The 10,547-nt window shown below is 37.3% G+C and overlaps 1 protein-coding gene across 2 annotated transcripts in view; it reads right to left on the reverse strand.

The window, feature by feature from the left end:
* Window positions 1-10,547, reverse strand: part of LOC133646127 (guanine nucleotide-binding protein G(I)/G(S)/G(O) subunit gamma-2) — a 53,985-nt gene that overhangs the window by 39,935 nt on the left and 3,503 nt on the right. The window contains exon 2 of one of the 2 annotated variants that reach the window (XM_062041176.1): window positions 221-548. The exons of the other annotated variant lie outside the window; for it this stretch is intronic. The gene's annotated coding sequence lies outside the window, so the exon portion shown is untranslated. The remainder of the gene's footprint in view (window positions 1-220; window positions 549-10,547) is intronic. 2 annotated transcript variants of the gene reach the window in all.

A 10,547-nucleotide genomic window follows, 5' to 3' on the forward strand; every position in this document is an offset into this window, starting at 1 on the left:
GCTAGAGATGGCGGAAAGGGTCCGGGTTTTTGTTGTCTATTTATCCCTCCTTGTCGCCCCCCCCCCCCCCCCAAAAAAACAATGCTCTAAAATCAATCCTGTTAAAATGAGACGCGCGAAAAAGGAGGTCAAATTCTGCAGATTTGGTCCAAAGAGGCGGGGAGGAAACACACCCGTGATGTAGAAGCAACAAGAAAACAGGACAAGAAGAGGATCCTACCTTTCCTGCTGGTTAATCGGGAGTCTTTTTTTTTTCTTTTTTCTTCCCCCCCCTCCGGATCCAGTCTGGTAGAGACGAAATCAGGAAGTTTCAGGACGACATCCACACCGTCCCCGCTCTGGCTGAGATCCTCCCTGTCCTCCCGTCCTCGCCGCCGCTCCCAGTCTCCACCCTCCAGCCAAACGCCGAGGCTACGAGAAGATACCCTCCTCCTCCTCCTCCTCCTCCTGACTCCCCCTCCCTCCCTGGTCTCGCTGGTCTTGCTATCAGCACGCTCTCTGCACGTCCCGGAGGTCCACAGGAAAGAACTCCACGGTCTCCCTGAGATCTGTCAGTAAACAAAATTTGAGCTGGATTATAAATGTTTACTTCTCTCCACTGCCATCGACGTTAATGATGTTTACAAATAACTGGAAGCTAATGTAGCGAGTAGTGTTGTCCCGATACCAATATTTTGGTACCGGTACCAAAAGTATTTCGGTACTTTTCCAAATAAAGGGGAGCACAAAAAATTTCATTATTGGCTTAAAGGCCTACTGAAATGATTTTTTTTTTTATTTAAACGGGAATAGCAGATCCATTCTATGTGTCATACTTGATCATTTCGCGATATTGCCATATTTTTGCTGAAAGGATTTAGTAGAGAAAATCGACGATAAAGTTTGCAACTTTTGCTCGCTGATAAAAAAAAAAACCTTGCCCCTACCGGAAGTAGCGTGACGTCACAAGCGGTAGTGCTGCTCACAATTCCCCGTTGTTTACAATGGAGCGAGAGATATTAGGAGCGAGAAAGTGACGATTACCCCATTAATTTGAGCGAGGATGAAAGATTTGTGGATGAGGAACGTTAGAGTGACAGACTAGAATGCAGTTCAAGGGATATCTTTTTTCGCTCTGACCGTAACTTAGGTACAAGCTGGCTCATTGGAATCCACACTCTCTCCTTTTTCATATTGTGGATCACGGATTTGTATTTTAAAGCACCTCGGATACTATATCCTCTTGAAAATGAGAGTCGAGAAGGCGAAATGGACATTCACAGTGACTTTTATCTCCACGACAATACATCGACGAAGCTCTTAGCATGAGCTAACGTGATAGCATCTGTCTCAAATGCAGATAGAAACAAAATAAATAAATCCCTGACTGGAAGGATAGACAGAAGATCAACAATACTACTATCAGGAGACACCGAACCAAACACTGGACATGTAAATACACGGTTAATGTGTATTCGACGCCTGTCGAAGCCTAGCAATGCTGTTGCTAACGACGCTAACTTAACAACGGGACCTCGTCAGAGCTATGATAAAAACATTAGCGCTCCACTTACGCCAGCCAGCCCTCCTCCGCTCATCAACACCCGTGCTCACCTGCGTTCCAGCGATCGACGATGCGGTCGGCGGCCCGGAGACTTAGGAAGTCAAGGTGAGTTCGCCGCTAGCGCGTCTTCTATCCAACAAAGTCCTCCTTGTTGTGTTGCTACAGCCAGCCGCTAATACACCGATCCCACCTACAACGTTCTTCTTTGCAGCCTCCATTGTTCATTAAACAAATTGCAAAAGATGTCCAGAATACTGTGGAATTTTGTCGAAGAAAACAGAGCAGTTTGTATTGTGTCCAAAAAGGTCCAAACACTTCCGTGGACCTCGCGACGTCACGCGCATACGTCATCCTCCAAAAGGCGTTTTGAACCGGAAGTTTAGCGGGAAATTTAAAATTGCACTTTATAAGTTAACCCGGCCGTATTGGCATGTGTTGCAATGTTAAGATTTCATCATTGATGTATAAACTATCAGACTGCGTGGTCGCTAGTAGTGGCTTTCAGTAGGCCTTTAATTTTAACACAAAAATCTTACGATACGTAGACATTAGCCAGGCCTCCTTCGCCCGCCTGCAGCTCGTGCAGAACACTGCTGCTCGTCTGCTAACACAGACCCGCAGACGTGAGCACATCACCCCTAGATTAGAGTCCCTTCACTGGCTCCCTGTGCGTTACCGAATCAACTTTAAACTCCTTATATTTGTTTTTAAATGTCTAAACAACCTCGCTCCAACATATCTCTCCGACCTCCTTAGAGGTGACAGAGCTTTCGCCGCTGCTGCTCCCAAGCTCTGGAACGACCTACCTCTTGAGTGTTAGACAGGCCTCCTCTCTTCCTCTTTTTAAATCTCTCTTAAAAACATACTTTTATTCCATGGCTTTTAACACAGTGATATCCATCCTGCAATGGCGTCCCATAATACACCTGCTGTGAACCTGTTTTTATGTTTTATTTATTTTATTTTATGTATTTATTTTTTATCGTGTTCTGTTTGTGTTGTGTTTGCTCGGTACTCGTATTATCTTTTAACCTGCCCATTGTACAGCACTTTGGCTACCCCTGTGGTAAATTTTAAATGTGCTTTATAAATAAAGTTGATACATTAAACATATGTTTCTTATTGCAAGTTTGTCCTTAAATAAAATAGTGAACGTACAAGACAACTTTTTTTGATTTTTATTAGACTTACACTTCCTTTTTATTGTCATTCAAATTTGAACTTTACAGTACAGATAGGAACGAAATTTCGTTGCATTAGCTCATGGTAGTGCAGGATAAAAAAGCAATAAGGTGCAGATATAAATAAATAGATTACTGTACAGATAAATATATTGCACTTTTGCATATGCATCCAGGTTTATGGATGTATGTTATATTGTCTTTATAAGTAGTTAATAAGCAAACAAAGGCTCCTAATTTAGTCTGCTGACATATGCAGTAACATATTGTGTCATTTTCCATTCTATTATTTTGTCAACATTATTAAAATGCCTGGTTCACACCAACGGCGCTTGCCGCGCTTTAAAGCGGCGAGCAAAGCGCCGTCATTTTTGTCAATTTTTCCACGAATATCCCGATCTCCGAAGTAATGTTATGCTTTGATACGCTCTGATACGCTCCGATACGAGTTAGTTGCCGCTTTGTTACCGTTCCTCAAGATTTGATCCCGCTTTAAAACGCTTTAAATCACGCTTTGATACGTTTTATTGAACTTTATTATGCTTTGATGCGATCATGACGCTTTAAATCAGGATCTGACACGATTATCAAGCTCTGTTGTGCATTGTTACAACAAAAATAAGAAAAAAAAGTGAAAAACTCAGTATACTGTTTTCCACACATTTTTTATATTCATTTATTTTTTCAATTTCTCTTTTTTTCCCCCGTTATATTATGTTTATTATATATTATTTATTATGTTTTATATCTTCATTTCTTTTATTTCTTTGTCATCTTAATAAATATCTATCTTTCATTTCTTATGCTAGTTGACAACAATAAAAGGCATTTCTTTTATTTTTTATATTCATTTATTTTTTCAATTTCTCTTTTTTTCCCGTTATAATATGTTTTATATCTTCATTTCTTTTATTTCTTTGTCATCTTAATAAATATCCATCTTTCATTTCTTATGCTAGTTGACAATAATAAAAGGCATTTCTTTTATTTTTTATATTCATTTATTTTTTCAATTTGTCTTTTTTCCCCCGTTATATTATGTTTTATATCTTCATTTCTTTTATTTCTTTGTCATCTTAATAAATATCTATCTTTCATTCCTTATGCTAGTTGACAACAATAAAAGGCATTTCTTTTATTTTTTATATTCATTTATTTTTTCAATTTCTCTTTTTTTTCCGTTATATGTTTTATATCTTCATTTCTTTTATTTCTTTGTCATCTTAATAAATATCCATCTTTCATTTCTTATGCTAGTTGACAATAATAAAAGGCATTTCTTTTATTTTTTATATTCATTTATTTTTTCAATTTCTCTTTTTTTCCCGTTATATTATGTTTTATATCTTCATTTCTTTTATTTCTTTGTCATCTTAATAAATATCTATATTTCATTTCTTATGCTAGTTGACAACAATAAAAGGCATTTCTTTTATTTTTTATATTCATTTATTTTTTCAATTTCTCTTTTTTTCCCGTTATATTATGTTTTATATCTTCATTTCTTTTATTTCTTTGTCATCTTAATAAATATCTATCTTTCATTTCTTATGCTAGTTGACAACAATAAAAGGCATTTCTTTTATTTTTTATATTCATTTATTTTTTCAATTTCTCTTTTTTTCCCGTTATATTATGTTTTATATCTTCATTTCTTTTATTTCTTTGTCATCTTAATAAATATCTATCTTTCATTTCTTATGCTAGTTGACAATAATAAAAAGGCATTTCTTTTATTTTTTATATTCATTTATTTTTTCAATTTCTCTTTTTTTTCCGTTATATTGTGTTTTTATATCTTCATTTCTTTTATTTCTTCGTCATCTTAATAAATATCTATCCTTCATTTCTTATGCTAGTTGACAACAATAAAAGGCATTTCTTTTATTTTTTATATTCATTTAGTTTTTAAATTTCTCTTTTTTTTCCATTATATTATGTTTTATATCTTCATTTCTTTTATTTCTTTGTCATCTTAATAAATATCTATCTTTCATTTCTTATGCTAGTTGACAATAATAAAAAGGCATTTCTTTTATTTTTTATATTCATTTATTTTTTCAATTTCTCTTTTTTTTCCGTTATATTGTGTTTTTATATCTTCATTTCTTTTATTTCTTCGTCATCTTAATAAATATCTATCCTTCATTTCTTATGCTAGTTGACAACAATAAAAGGCATTTCTTTTATTTTTTATATTCATTTAGTTTTTAAATTTCTCTTTTTTTTCCATTATATTATGTTTTATATCTTCATTTCTTTTATTTCTTTGTCATCTTAATAAATATCTATCTTTCATTTCTTATGCTAGTTGACAACAATAAAAGGCATTTCTTTTAAACGTAACATATTCTCTTTATTATTAACATTTTCATACAGAAAAATGATAGAGAGTAATGTCAAAGTGCAACATCAAACAGCAGAAGTACAGAAACAATGATCATCGTATAAAAAAGGCAACGATGCAAAAGAGAATGGATTTGTAATCCTGTGTTGGTTTCACATCAAGTTTCAATGTCACTAGTCAATATCACAGTCACTTCCTATTGCGCTTTGAACCAAGATCTGTTAAGCTTTCCTACGCTTTGAGTCAAGCTTTGCTGAGCTTTGTCACGCTTTGATACTCTCTCGGCGCTTTATTCCATTCTTGACAGAGCGCAGAATTTTTTTAAACCGTTTAAAAAAAATTTGCCGAACTTGCCGCACTACAAGCTTTCCCACGATCCATTAGGACCCTCACGCTTTAATCAGGCTTCGTTACGCTTTAACGCCGCTTTAAAGCGCCGTCAAAGCGCCGTTGGTGTGAACCTAGCATTAGGACAAGTGGTAAAAAAAATGCATTATTAATCTACTTTTTGGTACTTTTCTAAATAAAGGAGAGCACAAAAAATGTCATTATTGGCTTTATTTTAAGAAAAAAATCTTATGGTACATTAAATATATGTTTATTATAGCAAGTTTGTCCTTAAATAAAATAGTGAACATACTAGACAACTTCTTTTTTAAATTTTTTATTAGTAAGTAAACAAACAAAGGCTCCTAATTTAGTCTGCTGACATATGCAGTAACATATTGTGTCATTTTCCATTCTATTATTTTGTCAACATTATTAAGGACAAGTGGTAGAAAATGAATTATTAATCTACTTTTCGGTACTTTTCTAAATAAAAGGGGAGCACAAAAAATGTCGTTATTGGCTTTATTTTAAGAAAAAAATCTTAGGGTACATTAAATATATGTTTATTATTGCACGTTTGTCCTTAAATAAAATAGTGAACATACAAGACCACTTGTTTTTTTAATTATTATTAGTAAATAAGAAAACAAAGGCTCCTAATTTAGCTGATGACATATGCAGTAACTAGAGATGTCCGATAATATCGGCCTGCCGATATCATCGGCCGATAAATGCTTTAAAACGTAGTATCGGAAATTATCGGTATCTGTTTCAACCTCCCGATAGTCTCGGGAGACTCCCGAATTTCAGTGCCCCTCCCGAAAATCTCCCGGGGCAACCATTCTCTCGAATTTCTCCCGATTTCCACCCGGACAACAATATTGGGGGCGTGGCTTAAAGGCACTGCCTTTAGCGTCCTCTACAACCTGTCGTCACGTCCGCTTTTCCTCCATACAAACAGCATGCCGGCCCAGTCACATAATATATGCGGCTTTTACACACACACACACACAAGTGAATGCAACGCATACTTGGTCAACAGCCATACAGGTCACACTGAGGGTAGACCGTATAAACAACTTTAACACTGTTACAAATATACGCCACACTGTGAACCCACACCAAACAAGAATGACAAACACATTTCGGGAGAACATCCACACCGTAACACAACAGAAACACAACAGAACAAATACCCAGAACCCCTTGCAGCACTAACTCTTCCGGGACGCTACAATATACACCACCCCGCTACCACCAAACCCCCCAAAGTTCGGAGGTCTCAAGGTTGGCAAGTATGATCTAGTATACTCTGGACTGAAGCTGTGTGCCTTCACTGTTTTTGTAGCTGTTGTTTTGAGGCATGTTTGAGGCTATTTCTTCTTCGTTGGCGGCGGCTATTTCTTTTTTTGTTGGTGGCGGCTTTTTCTTCTTCGTTGACGGCGGATATTTATTTTTTGTTGACGGCGGCTATTTCTTCTTCATTGCTGGAAGCTATGTCTTCTTCGTTGATGACGCTATTTCTTCTTCTTTGGTGGTTATTTATTTTTCGCTAATGGCAGCTATTTCTTCTTTGTTGGCGGCGTACATTTCTTCTTCATTGATGGCAGCTATTTCTACTAAGTTGATGGCGGCTATTTCTTCTTCCTTGTTCGCAACTATTTCTTCTTTGTTGATGGTGGCTATTTCTTCCTCGTTGATGGCGGCTTTTTCTTCTTTGTAGATAGCAGCTATTTCTTCTTCGTCTGTGGCGGCTATACATTTTTTGTTGGTGGCAGCTATTCTTCGTTGACGGCGGATATTACTTTTTTGTTGACAGCGGCTATTTCTTCTTCATTGCTGGAAGCTATTTCTTCTTCGTTGATGACGCTATTTCTTCTTTGTTGGTGGTTATTTATTGTTCATTGATGGCAGCTATTTCTACTTAGTTGATTGCGGCTATTTCTTCTTCGCTGTTTGCGACTATTTCTTCTTCGTTGTTTGCGACTATTTCTTCTTCGTTGATGGCGGCTTTTTTTTTGTAGATAGCAGCTATTTCTTCTTCGTCAGTGGCGGCTATAACTTTTTTGTTGATGGCAGCTATTTCTTCTTCGTTGGTGGTTATTTATTGTTCATTGATGGCAGCTATTTCTACTTAGTTGATTGCGGCTATTTCTTCTTCGTTGTTTGCGAATATTTCTTCTTCGTTGATGGTGGCTATGTCTTCCTCGTTGATGGCGGCTTTGTCTTCTTTGTAGATAGCAGCTATTTCTTCGGTGGCGGCTATAACTTTTTTGTTGGTGGCAGCTATTTCTTCTTCGTTGACGGCGGATATTACTTTTTTGTTGACAGCGGCTATTTCTTCTTCATTGCTGGAAGCTATTTGTTCTCCATTCATGACGCTATTTCTTCTTCGTTGATGACGCTATTTCTTCTTCGTTGATGATGTTATTTCTTCTTCGTTGGTGGTTATTTATTGTTCATTGATGACAGCTATTTCTACTTAGTTGATTGCGGCTATTTCTTCTACGTTGTTCGCGACTATTTCTACTTAGTTGATTGCGGCTATTTCTTCTTCGTTGTTCGCGAGTATTTCTTCCTCGTTGTTCGCGAGTATTTCTTCCTCGTTGATGGCGGCTATTTCTTCCTCGTTGATGGCGGCTATTTCTTCTTCGGGGATAGCAATCAATCAATCAATCAAAGTTTACTTATATAGCCCTAAATCACGAGTGTCTCAAAGGGCTGCACAAGCCACAACGACATCCTCGGCTCAGATCCCACAGCAGCTATGTATTCTTCGTCGGTGGCGGCTATTTCCTTTTCTTTGACCGCGGCTATTTGTTTTTCGTTGGTGGCGGCTATTTATTTTTTGTTGGTGGTCGGCTTTTTCTTCTTCGTTGAAGTCGGATATTTATTTTTTGTTGACGCCGGCTATTTCTTCTTCATTGCTGGAAGCTATTTTTTCTTCATTGGTGGTTATTTATTGTTCCTTAATGGCAGCTATTTCTTCTTTGTTGGCGGCGTCTATTTCTTCTTCGTTAATGGCAGCTATTTCTACTTCATTGATGGCGGCTATTTCTTCTTCGTTTTTTGTGACTATTTCTTCTTTGTTGATTGCGGCTATTTCTTCTTCCTTGTTCGCAACTATTTCTTCTATGTTGATGGTGGCTATTTCTTCCTCGTTTATGGCGGCTTTTTCTTTTTTGTAGATAGCAGCTATTTCTTCTTCGTCGGTGGCGGCTATTACTTTTTTGTTGGTGGCAGCTATTTCTTCTTCAATGACGGCGGATATTACTTTTTTGTTGACGGCGGCTATTTGTTCTTCATTGCTGTAAGCTATTTCTTCTCCGTTGATGACGCTATTTCTTCTTTGTTGGTGGTTATTTATTGTTCATCGATGGCAGCTATTTCTGCTTAGTTGATGGCGGCTATTTCTTCTTCGTTCGTGACTATTTCTTCTTCGTTGATGGCAGCTATTTCTGCTTAGTTGATGGCGGCTATTTCTTCTTCGTTGATGGTGGCTATTTATTCCTCGTTGATGGCGGCTTTTTCTTCTTCGGGGATAGCAGCTATTTCTTCTTCGTCGGTGGCGGCTATTACCTTTTCATTGACCGCGGCTATTTCTTCTTTCTTTGGCGGCGGCTAGTTGTTTTTTTTTGGTGGGGGCTTTTTCTTCTTCGTTGACGGCGGATATTTATTTTTTGTTGACAGCGGCTATTTCTTCTTCATTGCTGGAAGCTATTTCTTCTTCGTTGATTGTTATTTATTTTTACTTAATGGCAGCTATTTCTTCTTTGTTGGCGGCGTCCTTTTCTTCTTCATTGATGGCAGCTATTTCTACTTAGTTGATGGCGGCTATTTCTTCTTCGTTGTTTGTGACTATTTCTTCTTTGTTGATGGTGGCTTTCTCTTCCTCGTTTATGGCGGCTTTTTCTTCTTCGGGTATAGCAGCTATTTCTTCTTCGTTGGCGGTGGCTATTTCTTTTTTGTTGACGGCGGCTATTTCTTCTTCATTGCTGGAAGCTATTTCTTCTTCGTTGATGACACTATTTCTTCTTCGTTGGTGGTTACTTAATTTTCGTTGATGGCAGCTATTTCTTCTTTGTTGGCGGCGTCCATTTTTTCTTCCTTGATGGCAGCTATTTTCTTTTTGATTTGATGGCAGCTATTTCTTCTTCGTTGGTGGCATCCATTTCTTCTTCATTGGCAGCGGCTTTTCCTTCTTGTTGTCAAAAGGCAAAAACACCTCTTTGCCTTCTGACAACAGGTGTGGTGAACCTCTTTTTTTGCACTTGCATGACCATCAATGACATTAAAAGTCTAACAACTGTGGTTCACTTATTTTGAAACTTGATTGGCAGGTAACATTAATGTTAAATATAAACATAAATATTAACATTCATGTTAAATATAAACATAAATATTAACATTAATGTTAAATATAAACATAAATGTTAATATTAATGTTAAATATAAGCATAAATATTAACATTAATGTTAAATATAAGCATAAATATTAACATTAATGTTAAATATAAACATACATGTTAACATTAATGTTAAATATCAACATAAATGTTAATATTCATGTTAAAAATGTGACTTAAATCATGGCCTGTACAGCGAGTAATGGCTTTAAGGTGGTGACAGCTTGACTCTAGAACTGACTATTTATATTTCTACTTCTTTATCTTAGCACGACAACACTATTATCTTTACAAAGGCACACATTGTTGTGTATATATTCATTTCCATAACATCTAACGGCCTGTTATTGTAAAAGTGCTGCGGCCACCATGCAAGCGTTTTTGTCACGATACAAGATGAAGGTTGGCTTGCTTAGCTGTCACGGAGAAGACTCAAACAATGATGCTAACACACACACACACACACACACACACACACACACACACACACACACACACACACACACACACACACACATAAATACAACACACACGACAGTACAACGCATACAACAAAAACACGCCGCTCTCGGCCTCTCGCTGGCTGCACAGCTGTACAGGAAATCAGTCATCCTCCATGCGAGGGCTGTTGCCATGGCAACAGAGGAAGGGAAATCCATTCTCTTGTTTCTCCGTCACCCGCCCGCCCGCCCCCCCCCCCTCCTCTTTTGTCTCTTTGAATTCGCCGTTCTCAAAAGCGG

This window comes from Entelurus aequoreus, linkage group LG03 (assembly GCF_033978785.1).
Source record: "Entelurus aequoreus isolate RoL-2023_Sb linkage group LG03, RoL_Eaeq_v1.1, whole genome shotgun sequence".
Classification (NCBI taxonomy): domain Eukaryota; kingdom Metazoa; phylum Chordata; class Actinopteri; order Syngnathiformes; family Syngnathidae; genus Entelurus; species Entelurus aequoreus.